Below are 15034 nucleotides of genomic sequence, written 5' to 3'. Positions count from 1 at the left end.
GTTAATGACTCTTCTTTTTGTTTTTTTAATTCAGCCTGTTTTCCAGTTGCATTAAACCAGCTGCAAAGCTTCAAGCACATTGATTTGTTTGTAAATAGTGTTGTAATTTCAGTGGTGTTCATTTCAGCTGAGATTGTCCTTAGTAGCTGACAGCTTTTAAATGTTTTGATGATCAAGCACTTGTTGGTTACACTCCCAGGCTGCCATTTAATAGAGTGCATTTTATCTTCTCATTTGTAAGCAAAGGAGACTATACAGGTAGGCATTTGCTTTTGCAGCTTTGGTCTTCTCTTAAAAGAAATATTATCTATTAGCTCACATATTAAAAGGCGTTTTATTTCATCATATGTACATAAATGATCTTAAAATTAGAATTTTGAAGTTGGTCTTTTCTGCCTCACTGTTTCTTTATAATCCATCGCAGACAGGTGCTATGTTGTCTAATATAATTTTTTTTGTTGTTCAAAGCCTCGTAAGAAATTGGCCCTTACTTTCCCCAACAACTTATTTCTCCCGGTGACCTTGCCTTTCTATATTGATTATGTGTCACTGGGACAGTAAACTGCTGTCCTCAGTGGAAGATTTGGACGTAAAGAAAAATGAATTCATATGAGCTGGACCTAGACGGGGATAGTGAGGGTGGGAAAAAGCATTAGCAGTATCTGACCTCAGCTTAATTTCTGGAGGCTTATTTCACATTTGATGGAGGAAAGAGACACAGACACACATACCCTGACACTCCCAAATGCGTGGTCTCCCTCTCTGCATCCCCATTCATTCTCTCAGTTCCAGGAGAGCACCTAAACTAGTTCCCCACTCCAAGTTGCGTTTACAGCTGCCTCATTAACTGTTCAGAGGGCTGAAGAGCCTCCTTGAGCTGAGGGAGACCTTTTCCCTCCCTCCTTCTTCTCCTTGCTCTCCATAGAGGAGCAAAAGGTGATCTCACAGAGGCAATAGAATTAGACTGCTCCACTTAACAGCCTAAAAGCTAAACTCTTTTTCCTTTTTTTTTTTCTTTTTAAAATATCAGTGTTTTCTACACCTACCTGCAGTTTCTCCCCATCTTCTTTCTTCCAAATTGGAAGGAAGCAAAAAACACTTGTTAAATCTATTTTTGATCACCTGGGAGAAACACTGTTTCTACAGTGAAGGTGCAATTAAGTACCCATTTCCCTCCTGATATAAGCTTACATCTCTGGCTGCTTTCCTGAAACTCATAGAAACTTGACTGTATTTGATCTTCTAACCTCAGCACTTTCAATCGAGTACTCTTGCCAACAACATCTTTTATTTAGATCTCTGTTTGCAATAATTTATTTTCTTAAACATTGTTGTTGGTCCAAGGGAACACTTAACATACACAGAGCTAGGAATGCCTTGGTTATTTTAAAGTAATAATTTTCTAATTAGACACTAAACATTTATTGTAATTTACATTACAGCTCTGTCACTAAAATTATCTTAAGGGATGAAAATTTAGGGATTTTTTTCCAAGATTTTGTGACAAAGTAGTACGAAACCTGCTCTGTGACTGTGCTGTGCTGCGCTGCATGGGTTTCAGCAACTATGCCATTCTTAGCTGTCCTTAACCTGGCTAGAACTTGACCAAAGACTATAGAATAAATCCAATGTTATTACCAGTGATATGAGAGGCATGAATCCCAGAGACCATGGCAAAGCCTTTGCAAATAAAAGCCCACAGAAATCAGTCTAGAAGAAATATTTCGTTTAACTGGCTGGCTTGTCCAGATGAGAATGAAAAATAAAAAAATCACCAATTCATGGTCATTAATCAATAAATTCATGGCTCATAAGGATGGACTTTATTAACATATGGTTGGTTTGGAAGACCTGATATTTTTAAAAAAACATCAGTATATATTTAGCTTTTTAATTCGTCCCATGGGATTTAAATTCTTTTATGCTTACTTTTGCTTACTTTTGATTGAACTGGGTTTTTTCCCCTAACATGACTCAGGAGCTGAGACTTAAAAAATGAACCAAACAAAATATGTCCTGAAAGATTTGAGATAATTCCTGTGCTGATTATGAGGGGGAATGAGCTGGCTTTTCACACCCAGTTAACAGTACCATCAGTTGTTCATACACCTACAGCTGAAGAAAACCATTAGGCATTAGAAAACCATTAGAAATACCATAGGTATTTTTTTAACTTTCATCTCCCCACCAGTTCTGAAAACATCTTCAGGAACACCCTATGATTCCCTTTCCCACCATGTTTAGGAGTATAATTTGAGATATAGAATAGGATTGAAATGATAGGAAGGTTTTAGCCCTGTGCAAGTTCACCTGCAGCCTCATAAAAACAAACTGTAGTAAGTAGTAGAGCTATATACTTACTGAAGTATCTCTGCAATAATCTCCAAGCCCAATAAATAGTAAAGAAACCCACCAAAACCACAGAAGCACTAGTCCTTGTGCATATTTTTTAATGTAGCCTCTCTGAGACATTAACAAACCCGTACTGTAAAAATAAAGACTTCATTGTAACAACTGTAAAAATAATAGAGATCCCAAATGATGCTGCAGTTCTTTGTGCTATCTATGATGGGAAATCTGACTGCTGAAAATTAGAATAAGCATAACAACACTGTTACTTATGTTGCTGGTGCTATGAACCTTATATTTGAATAATTGTCACTAGAATGTATTTAACTTTTTCTGTCCTCTTATCTCTTGGCTTTTTTTTACTCTGATAAAACAGCAAGCAAAAGCGATAGTGATAACAATAACACTTATTCCTTACTTATTTTAAATAACAGTGAGAATGGGACAAAACAGGCCAACAACTGATAAAAAACACTAATTGTAAACTGTAACCACCAGCCTGGTCTAAATGCAGATAAATAATAGCTGTTGCAGTTTAGTATTCCCCTTTTGTATTTGTAAAGGGGTGTGTTGTCATGGCAGCTTCTGATTTCTTCTTTCTAGTGTTCATCTAGCTGATAAGTGGGTTCAGGTGAAAACTTGGGTGAAATGGGAGTAGAACTGAGCCCCAGTGATGCATGATGTACCTTACAGTCTATTGAGTCAGAGGAGACAGAACTTGCAGACAATGATATGTTATAAGAGGTCATGTGCAAGTAAGGAGCTCAGCCAGCCTGGGCACGTGGATAAGGGAAAAGCATAGAGAGATCCTCCAGTGAAAGACAGAGAGAATGGCTCTGAATTTCTGGATTTGCAGTCTGGGAGCAGGGTTTGGTTCCCTTTCTTTTTTCTTCAAGATCCCAGGGAAAACGCTTTGTTTGTTGGGGCTTGTGCTGGTTTTGGCTGGGATAGAGTTAATTTTCTTCTTAGTAGCTACTATGAGGCCATGTTTTGGATTTGTGCTGAGAATGATGTTGATAACACAATGATGTGTTAGTTGTTGCCAAGCAATGCTTACATTAAGCCAAGGACTTTTTCAGCTTCTCATAATGCCCCTGCTCTCCCAGCTTCTCTACAAGAAGCTGGTATGGAATATGCCTTTGGTCAGTTGAGGTCAGTTGTCCTGGCTGTGTCCTGTCCGAGCTTCTCTACAAGAAGGGATATTCCATACCATATGACATCATGCTCAGCATATAAAGCAGGGGGGAGATGTTCAGAGCGATAGCGTTTGTCTTCTCAAGTAACCGTTAGGTGTGATGGAGCCTTGTATTCCTGGAGATGGTTGGACACCTGCCTGTTGATGGGGAGTAGTGAATGAAGTCCTTATTTTGCTTTGCTTGTACATGTGGCTTTTGCTTTCTCTATTAAGCTATCTTTATCTCAACCCATGAGTTTTCTCACTTTTACCCTTCTGATTCTCTCCCCCATCCCACCAGAGGGGAGAGAGTGAGTGGCTGTGTGGTGCTTAGTTGCTGGCTGGGATTAACCCATGACATCCACCTGGCAGAAAGAGTGAAATGTATCTGTGAGGAGATTAGTGGTGCTTTGCAGGCTAAAGGAACTGGCTTCTACATCTACATTTAACATTTATGGTTGTAGTTAAGGTTTAAGCACTGGCACATAATTATGCACACTGCTTAATTCGTAGCATATTAATGGGCAAGATTTTGGTCCAAATAGTGCTCTTGCAAAAAATGTCTGGGCAGGGTTTTGTGGGTAACATTATCTGGGATTGATCTAAGGAAACAGTATAAACAAGACCACTTTGAGAAGGAGAGAGTTTAATTATGTTTACATCGGCTGGCCTGTTGCTCGCCTTTGTGGTCAGAGAACAGGCCTGTGCCTTTTTTGCTTACCTGTACAGATGTAGATCCTGGGCTTCATTTGGCAAGTCTGTGTAGGGATCTACAAGTTCAGGCTCAGGCATACAGATGAAAAAGAAAAATCGGTTGAAGCCCTCCAAGCATTTCTGTAGCATTCATAGCTTCAGGATTTGATCAGGGAACCTGTATCAGCTCACATATGGTGACATTTTCCAGTGATTAATATGTTTCCAAGTCTGATCGTTTGTCTAGAGTTGAAAGCAGTACGTTGATTATTTGTGAGCCGTACAAAAATGTTCAGGCTCTGTGACCTGCAATCATTCCCCATGGTCAATGGAAATTCCAAGTGTTGAAATGTAAAAAAAAAAAAAAAAATCAATCAATCTATTGGATCAACATGTCCCTGACCTACCATCCAACATTTGTATTCATGAAAATTGACAGATTGTTTTAACCCGAGAATGTGTTTGCTTTTAGGTAACTTGCAAATAATGCAAATGCGTTTTAGGAGTACAATGGAGAAAATAAAAAGTCTGTTTCTGGATTTCTAATTCTTTGAACAGTTCTGCCAATACCATCTGTAGTTTGTGCATTGGGATTTCAAAACTCAGCAGTACTGATAGGGATAGCTTTCTTCTCTGTCCACCATCTGTCACAGGTACGAGAGCTAGAACACGTATTATTAATTCTATAGATTAAAACTTCAGTTGGACTGGTGTGCCGGGATATTACTGTCTCTGAACAAGCTATATGCAATTGGGCCAGGTTATTTTTTCTTTTTTTTTTTTTTCTTTTTTTAAATTCAGAAATGAGTTTGTGAATCTCAGTTGTGTCTCTGTAAAAGAGAAGGGAAAATATTCTATTAGGTTCTTATTGATTTATGAAGCAGAAACATTTGCAGGAAGAAGACTTGAACAGCTTGTTTGTTCAGCTCAGCAGCAGGGACAGCCTGCAGATGATTAGTTCCGCCCGTGCCCATATGTGGCATGACAGTAAATATTGATTATTACAAAGGTTTTCTGGGAGATGAGGCTAATTGAACAAAAGTTAAAACCAAATGTATACTGATTGTTTTAAAGTGTGTAAATAATAAGAGGTCTGGTTCATGTTTGCATTATTGCTTTTAAAGGGAACAGTGTTACGCAAATGCATGCAGAAGTCGCTCTGGAGTGTTATTCGTTATCATGTGTCACGGCTTTCCATTTTAATGAGCTGTCTCTTTAAGACAAGACTTAAGGATCAGATTTCCAAAAGCAGTATATACTAGAGAGGCCTTGAGAATGTGACAGATTCATTTCACGGTGCTTTGAGGTTTCAAAATTGTGGATTTATTCCATAATGGGAATAAAATCAAATGTGTTTCAATGCTTTTATTAAAATGGATGGCTGGGAAGAATTAGTTTGTCACTCCTTTACAGATTCAGTCCCAGTCTCCACTACAGACTGTTGTTCCTCATCTTTCCAGAATATCCTGAGTCAAAACAGATAGAATTTCTTAGAGAAATGTTTCTTTTTATGATTGTTGTGGTATAGTAAGTAAACAACTGCTTTTCAAGTTGACATTTCAGTCACCGTACAAACAGTGCAAGCTTAGATATGTATGTAATTTCCAAGAGTGCTTACAATGCCCAGGCAATACCTGATTTTAAATCTTTTGATTAGGGCCTCACAATGCAGGCTGAAATGCATAAACTGTACAGTTTTCGATTTAAAAGCTTAATGGTTTTATTAAATCTAACTATTACTCCACTGTTATTAAAAATCAGTCTTTACCAAGGGCTGAAATACTTAGTAGGAATTGATATTAATCTTTGCCTTACCTCTGTAATTTTTGATAGTTACCATTGCCTTTGGTAATATGAGGATCTTGCCTCATCACGTAGTTCGGGAGGACGTCTGCAATGCAAACCAGAGAGAAGTGTAACATGTTGCCTCTGAAAATGTCTTTTGTGCACACGTTATCTTGGATATTATATTCAGAAACACATTAAAAGCTGTTTTTACAGAGGAACCTTGTAGATTTGAGTGTTTATGTCCTGCTGCACCCTCCTTAAGAAACAAAGTTGGCTTGTGTTATTATGCTTCAGAATTTAGTGGAAAACATAGAGGTAATATCTGCTTGAGTTTGTGGATAGGTGTAGCAAGTTGTTCAGAGATGTATTCCCCCTCTTTTTCTGTGAACCTAGCCAGAAAATTTAGAAACCAACAATAACACCGGTAAAAGTCAACATTAATTATGTCATTGTGGCTCACTTTCTTTGCTGATCTGACTGAATGACAGCTTGCAAAAAAACTGATAGCTTTTTAATAAAGCTGTGAAATGTTAACAAATGACTTAAAGGTCTGTGGTTTTAGTGACTAGAATGTAGTAGCCAGTATGTGATGGCTATGAATATATATTAGCTCTACGAAAGATCATCACAGCTCCTTCTTTTAAAAATGATAATAATGAAGTGTCTCCTGTAACTCTGTTTAATCACATTCAAGGAAAACTATAAACGAGTATAAAGAAGAGTTATTAGGGTGAGCAGAAAAAAGCAGTTTATTTAATAAGAGAAAACTGGAAGCACTTACCTTGTTCAGTCCAGAAAGAAAAATGAAAGGATGGGGGGTAAATGTCTGTTATCTGAAAGTACAGAAAGTTGCAGAATGAGCCAGATACCTGGAAGAAAAATTAGATGTTTATTCCAAAATACTACCTCTGGTGGAAAGTAAAGGATTATCTGGAATATTTCTTAATACTGTATTGGATTGTTTTGTTTGTTTCTGATAGGAGAAACTAATGTTTCATTTTTTAAAAAGATTTTAAAAGTATGGAAAAAATTTGCTAGATGCGTTCTGACACATTTGCAAATTCTATTAAAAAAAAAACCCAAAACTAGTAGTTCAACAAACATCTTTTTTTCTGAGCCTGACTAGAAACTTGTTTCAGAAATGAGAGCTGAGTTTTTAATTCCCAGAAGGCTTTCCTCCCAAATTCCCTGTGATTCACTTCCTCAACTGTGTTGAATGTTTCTGTTTGAGGAGGCAAGGCGACTACAGAAGATAGGACTTTTTGGTGAAGGGATGTTTGATTGTGGGACTCTCCTGTCTGGGAGATTAGATGAATATTTGTCTTTTATCATCTTACAAGCGTGATCTAAAACTGAGTTTGCACCCCTCTTTCCCTCTGCTTAGTATGTGATTGAGTGGTGGGAAAGTCCACAACTGTATAGCAACATACAAGGGTGAAGCAGAAAAAACTTCATACTCTGCTAAAGACTAACATTTCTAACTGCATGATGATCGATGTAGTTTTACATTTTTTATATTTATATTTACACTTTTATAGTTGACATTTCTGAAATGTTTTTTTTATCATGAGTGAATTCATTTCCGTGTATCAAAAAAGGTTGAATTATCAACTGTGCTTTCCTCAATTTCAAAGCATCAAACTTTATGCCCCAGCTATTTTTAGTGATTTAAGGTGGAACATTTTAAAGTTTTTTCTTTACTATATTCTAATTAATTAATCTGTTTGTCTACCATGGCTATTGAGGGAATTTCCTATTTTTTGTTGTGTCTAGATAATCACAGAATCGTAGAGTATTTCAAGTTGGGAGAGACCCATAAGGATCCTGTTCCTCACAGGACTACCTAACTGAATCATATGACTAAGAGTGTCACCCATATGCTCCCTGAACTCTGACAAGCTTGGTGCCAATAAAAATTGCATCTCTTTATATTTATCCACATTGAATTGCATAAGCCAATTATTGGCTTTATATCATGTCTGTATTCCTGCTGGCACTTATTTCCCTTCTTTCTTGGCTCTGCCTACCCCCTATTTTAAAATGGTTTCAAAATACCACTCTTGTATCTATCTTTTCCACAGGCAATAAGAAGTAAGCCAAGTTACACAAAGCTGTCAGTGGGGAATGTGCCACTGCAGTCTGTCTCAGTAAAAAACCTGGGTGCTAAGCAGGCTGCTTGCTGAATTTCCCCTGTTTCTCAGACATAGCTAGGTTGTTTCAGGGTTGTGGTACGCTAGCAAAACAGCTTAGGAAAAGCTTTGATGCCTGTTGCTATTCCACAGAAAAAGTTCGATCAGCAAAGCTGTCATTTGGCACCCTGTATTGCACATTTAACGAAATTAGTCTTCTTTTAAGGAAAAAGCTTGTGGTTTTTATGCTTTAGTTGAAGATTCTTTTTTTATTTTATCTAACACAACCACTTCAGGGGAAAAAAAGTGATGCACCTTAACTGTTAGCAAAATTCCTTTTTTTTTTTTTTTTTTTTTTTGCAAAGCTTTTTCTTTAATCGTTCTTCTTAGGAATAAAGGCATTCCAAAAAGTATGAACTTCCAATTTTTTTCACAAAGACAGATTCTTCAGAAGGCGAAGCACAATGAGTTCTTCTTTTGTACTTTGTGCTCTCTCAACCTTCTTGGTAACATGTATGTAACAATTTATGTCATGTATGAAACCCGTAGGAGAGAGTTTATTCCAGCTTCTGAATACCTAGTATAAAACTGTAAAACAGAAGCTGCTGTCAACCCTCAGCCAAATACATGTACACTACCATTTCCTCTTCATCTCTGCTGTAGTCTTCACCCAGCCTTTCAGCTCATTTTATTGCTGCATCCTTTTTTCTTTTATCCATTCAATTCATAATTTCTAGACTCCTGTGTGCCCAGAATATTACTGTTCATTTTCCTGCAAATTCAATTTCACTCATAGCGTAAACATGGGGTCTTGACTAATGTAAGCCTCTGGGAAGTTCTCAGAATATCACTCCTAAAATAAATTAAGACAAATTTAATAACTGAAACCCTTGGGTGCTATGCAGAAAATCCTTAGTGTTTATAAAGTGCCTAACAGGTGATTAACTGCTAATGTGTGTATTCACAGCCCTAGAGAGAGTCTAGTTACAATAAATAAACAAGAAGTAGTTGTTTGTTCCCAGCATAGTTATTTTTTATCACAAAAAACCTGAAGCTAAGTGTACACCTACTATGCTTGAAGTGCTGTTCTTCAGATTGGTCAGTTATTCCAACTGTTGTAGAGGCAACAAAGACTCAGATTTTATGGGTTTTTGAAGTACTAAAAATTATATTATTACTCATTGCAAAGATTATATGAAGCTTTGAGAACACAGAGAACTTTCCTTTATGCAACAGCCTTCGTGATTTCACATTGTTACTTGTATTTAATCTGAAAACGTATCTTTTGCGTTCCTCTCATTCTTGTTTTTGCTTTTAATTATTGTTCTTAAGTGTTGGTTTAACTTGTAATGATACAATATCCAAGAGATACTTCCAAACTATAAAAAGATATCCAAGGATGCTTCCAAACTGTGTTGTGTTTGACTGGATTAATTGCACTTGGGAGAAAACTGAATGTGAGTCCACAGTATATTTTTATATTTCAGTAACAGATAAATGTGTGGTTACTGAAGCTTACTTATTCCTTCCAGACAGAGATATACTTGGAGGTTATATTGCCGTACACTTGATAGTAAATATGGGGAGGAAGTGCAAGAGGGAAGTACTCATGTTCACCATACTGTAGAAATAATTAATTCAACAGAGAATCATTATCACTGACTAGTCCCAACTGTCTTCAAATGATATGTCCCAGTGCAGTGTCTCCTTATACTTTTCAGCCTTTGTTTAATCTGAGTGGTTAACTTTCCAGTAATACTACTGCTTCTATGTGTATGAACTGAATAATCAATCTGAGAATTAAATCATTACATAATAATTAAGCATCTCATCCAGCAACTGGACATCTGTGCTCAGTGTTCTCTGCTGGGATACAATGGCTGGATCTATTAAATGGTTTGCAACTAAATTCTACCATCTCTGAGTTGCTATTGTCTTTGGTGGAGAGATTTATGGATTTGTTTACCTTTTTTTTTTCCTGCATTGTGAGAAAATGATGAACTAAGAGGTTATCGAAAGATGAATCTCCAAGGTTTATTATTGTGTTTGCACTGCTTTAGCTACTGTTGTCTAACAGCTTCTGTGGTACAAGTTAATGTAGTCACTCCTACTTCTTTTTAAATTGCTGCAAATTACAGGCAACTCAGTATTGGCAATGTGTTCTATAGAGGCCATCTGTATGCTTGATATACCATACTGACTGCAAGATCAAATGAACTAAAGCTATAAAATAAATGGTATATGGTACCCCTTTATTCATCTCGAACTGTAGAAGTTGACTGTGCCACATATGTAACTTTTCAGCGCAAGCAAAATGTCTGAGTCTAGGATGGAGCTTTGATTCTAATACAATGCTAGGAGGCCACCTGCTATCAATTTTAATAATAGAAGCAATCACATTTCATTGTGGGAAATAGCTCAACTCAAATAGCTCCTGCAAAACGGGCTAAAAGAGTATAGGCTGTTTATATGTGCAAGTACACCAAAACAGCTGGTTCGAGAATCAGCTCTCATCCTACTTCTTGTGTCGCCCTTGTGGGATTAAGAATGTCTCCGCTCAATTTGAGGAATAGCTCTAGAAATGTAAAACGTTCTAAGAAAACATTAGCTATTTCTGTGTTGATTCATCAGTACCTGAGGCAATTGCCTCTTTCCATAATACTCATCCTTTACTAAAAATATCTTCCCATTCAGAAATACACTAATATGTATCGGTGTCTAATCATGAGTGAACTGATACTTCTTAATAATTTGATTGATACTCGCTGGACTAGGAACTGCGCAAAGCTCTTCAATACTACCGGGGGCGCAGAAAGTGTTATCTTTGTTTATCGACACTTTCCACAATCAACGTAGTGAGTTTTTTGAAGACAGATTGTTTTCTAGTCATCTTTCAAAGTTTATTCTAGGCTAATTTTATTTTACAGATCTAGGAAGCTATTGTGCACCTGAGACTTAACATCAAGACAATCTATGCATCAGTCCAAAAACCTGGAGAAACAAGGAGATGTGTTACATATGGTTCTGCGTGGGCATAGAGGAGTAACTGTCTGGGGACAAGATCACCTCCTTTTTCATTCCATTTTAAATCATATTTCTGCCTTTAATTCTCTTTTGTCTTCTTTGGATTTCCTTGCCTCCTCTTCTAGTCTCTACTTAGTCTACTAACCCTCTACTTTGGTCCACTTATCGTTTGTGCTCAGTTTATCACTCTGCGCTGTTTTTTTCTTGTCAGACACTTAGTTGAGAGAACAAAAAATGATGACTATAATTGAGAGCCATGTTCCTCTAACGCACAGCAGTGATGTGGAGAGACAGAGTACAAAGGCTGGTAGAGTCTTGTGCCATGGTAATGAGCTGTGTGATGGTCAAAGGGCACCGTGGTGGCATGTGTGTGTTAGGCATGTAGAAACATTGTCATGTGAGATGTCGTCAGGGTTATGGATAGGGTGGGCTGCTAGAGGTGAAGGAACATGACTTCTGTTAATGTGTGTTGACTTATGGCCAGCCAAAGCTACTAGAAAGTAATAATAGCTTCATATTAGAAAAAAGAAAAATCCCCTTTGGTCAAGTGGAGCAGGCAGAGAGATGAAGACTGCAATACTACGCGAAGTAATATACTTTTATTTCATAGAACACAGTATTAACATTCATTATTAGGTCAATATTATGCCAAAGGGAAAAAGTGCACTCCTGGTAATTACTGTCCTATAAACCTAAATGCTAAAATTAATGGGGAAGTGTTTAACAAGAAGTCAGTAAGGCAATTTAAATTACTTTTTCTTAAGTAAACGAATACTGGAAACTCAGAATGCCAAAATTCACTCAGTGAATTTGAACACTTCAGGCGAATTGTTTGTCCCATTACAGAAATGGGCAGGAGTCAGCATGCTTTTGGACAAATAATTTTTAAAATAATGACTAAGAGGTAGATCTCAAATCACACTCAATTTACAGTCCTTTGTATAATCCATTGCTTCTTATGAGTGATCATTCATTAATAATCAACAAGGAAAACAGATTAATCAGTATATTAATGCAATTACGTAAAAGAGGGCATGCCTAAGTTGTTTTGATTTACACAAGATTAATGCATCTTTTGAGATGTTTTAATAAGAAGAAATATTACTGTTAAGGGATTATTTAATTAAACTACTTCATGAATACATGGTTAAGAGAATTATGTTTTATTTTAGAATACTTTAATATTTATTCTCAATAAGCAAATTCTACGTACTAAACAAAATTAAAACACTGAGGATGTTATGTTTGTATGTTAAATACTCTTAGTGTAGAGCATATGTTATATTAGGAAGCTTATTCCCCATTCACTTCTTATTCCTGTGTTGCATTTCATATTGTTTAATAACAGATTCATAAGCTTTTTTTCAATTGAAATTGTATATTCCTTTTTATACTGCCTTTGTTGAACCCTTGGGTGTAGATGTCTTCCATTTGAGGGTAACTGCCTGTTTAATTTTTAGAAAAGCTATGCTGGAGGAAGATGGTTTCCAATCAAACTGCAACACCTTTGAAAATACGTTGCAAGCAAAATTTTACACTTTAAATTTTCAGCTTCATTGCGTTGGGTTTTGAGAGAATCAGTTCCAGTCATGTGTTGGTGCTGATCATAGGTAATGTCCTGTGTCATGGTCCGTTTGGATCTCTAAAATTAATAAGACAACGTACTTCGCAAACTAAACTTAATTTTGTTAGTTCATTAGGAAAGAAAACACATGACATCCAAGGGCTCAATTCCCTTTGAATAGAGCAGACTAATATGTGAATTCACTAATTCATCACTTAATTCAGGTGGTTTCTGATACCCACGTTTTCTAACCTCCGATTTGTATCTCATGCACCTATGAACAAAGTGGTTACCCAGCTGACTGTGAGAGTACTCATCCTTCCTCCCGCATTGGAGGTGTAGGTGTCCCCTGTATATCACACTAGGAAGCGAAAAAGCCTCAGCATTCCACCTGTTACTGAATTCGCTTCAAAATCTTTCTGGGTATGTTGATGTATTTATACATTCACGCTTGGAAGTTTGGTCTACACTACTTCCATGAGTTAGCAGATTCTGAAGAAACTGTCAAACAATCAATATGCAAAGATTACAGCCACAGGAGACAGCAAGCTGCAGGTGATATTGGCTGCATAACGACCTTTAGCCCTTTCTGACCAGTGTCCTGCCTACGTGTTGCCCTCGCTTTGACCTAGTGGTGCTGCTTCCAGCATGCATCAGCCTGTAGCATGAGCTGCATGTTAGCCGACATCTGAGCAGGAGTTGAGTGAACAGTCATACTCTTGCCATATTATTTCCGAATTCTTTTTTATATAACAAATTCAAACACCAGGATATGCAGCTGCGCTTGTAGTATGTTCTTTATGCAAAAGAAAGCCTTCTGTACCCAAGAACTCATATGCATCTGTCTTGGCTTCTTTTTCAAAGCCTACATCACAACATCACAATTCTTTTTTAGGCATATCATTTCTTTTAAACTGTTAAAAAACCCAGATATTTTAAATAAAATTATTCAATTTTAGATTATGGATTCCTAGCATATTTAATAACTTTTGTTCCATATAAACCTATTAGAATAAAGTTGTCCATGAAATTGAATTGTTATTAAACTCCAAATTAAAAAATCTGCTCATGAAGACACATGTCAGAGAACTTTAAGAGGCTGCTAGGCAGTCTTATCTCTCAAAATTTTAAAGAAATCCAAAACTGCTCTCAGCAAATTAAAAATCATTAGTCATAAATGCAAGAAGTCATAAGGTAAAATACTTCTAGGCACTGATTAAGATAGATAACGTCATTTACTTTGGTACACCACATAGGAATGAAATGGGAGCTTCTGCTCTCTTTGAAGTTGTACCTAGCCTAACTTTTACTTTGGGGAGCCAAGAAGATGATATCAGCTTTTCCTTCAGTTGAATAAGCAAATGAAAATTAATTAAAGCCATGGATCTGATTTACTTCCTCCACATATACCTTTATTGCAAATTCCAAGCAATCTATTATCCCACATATTCTATGTCAGTTTAATACACAATTTTGTCAAAGTGTCAGAAACAGTCGAGGCATTAGCAACACGCAGAGATAATCCCGGAGAAGACATCAGATTTGTTCTTTAATTATGGGATCTGTGGTTTGATTTTGGTGATGTGGGATTTTTTTGGTGGGATTTTGTTTTGTTTTGGTTTGGTTCTTTTTGCATTATATTTTTTGTAAAGTCATTCTCTCCTTGATGTAAAACCATACAGAAGGAAGTATTTGAATTAAATAGCTGTACAGGTAGGAGCTAGAAGTAGGGCATTGTGTGCCTATCAGGAAGATAAAATCTGATTATCTCTCTAAATTAAACACAGCTCGCACTACTGTGGCACTGAAAGTCATCTTGACGTTATGCGTGAATTACCACCCTGAGGAAGGAAACATAGTGGAAAAGATGTATAAATATACTGAGTTGGCCAAGACTTACACATTAAATTTATTCTAGAGAAGGGAATTAACCACAGGTTTCCTTGAGTTTCAGATACTCCTCTAGCCCTGATAAATCCTGCCTCCAGACCTCAGTTTCCTCTATCTTTCTACAATAAAAAGAAAGATGTATTAGGCCTTTCTAACTATCAGTAGGAACTTTGAGGATGCACAACTGGAGATTAAATTTGTGCACACTGAAAACAGAACTGAGCAGGTGAGAGGTTTTGCAATTATAAAGAGAGCATGTGAGGTACAAAAAAAGCTTCCAGAGTACTCTTCAATATATGTTACTTTGATGTTTCACTACTTTACTTTTCATGCATAAATATTAGTCATATGGGATTACTCAGTGATATTTAATAGGGGAATTCCACCCCAAGTAATTTAATTCAGACTACTTCATTTCATTTC

This window comes from Tauraco erythrolophus, chromosome 3 (assembly GCF_009769465.1).
Source record: "Tauraco erythrolophus isolate bTauEry1 chromosome 3, bTauEry1.pri, whole genome shotgun sequence".
NCBI classification, from domain to species: Eukaryota; Metazoa; Chordata; class Aves; order Musophagiformes; family Musophagidae; genus Tauraco; species Tauraco erythrolophus.
Note: the sequence above shows the minus strand (reverse complement) of the source record.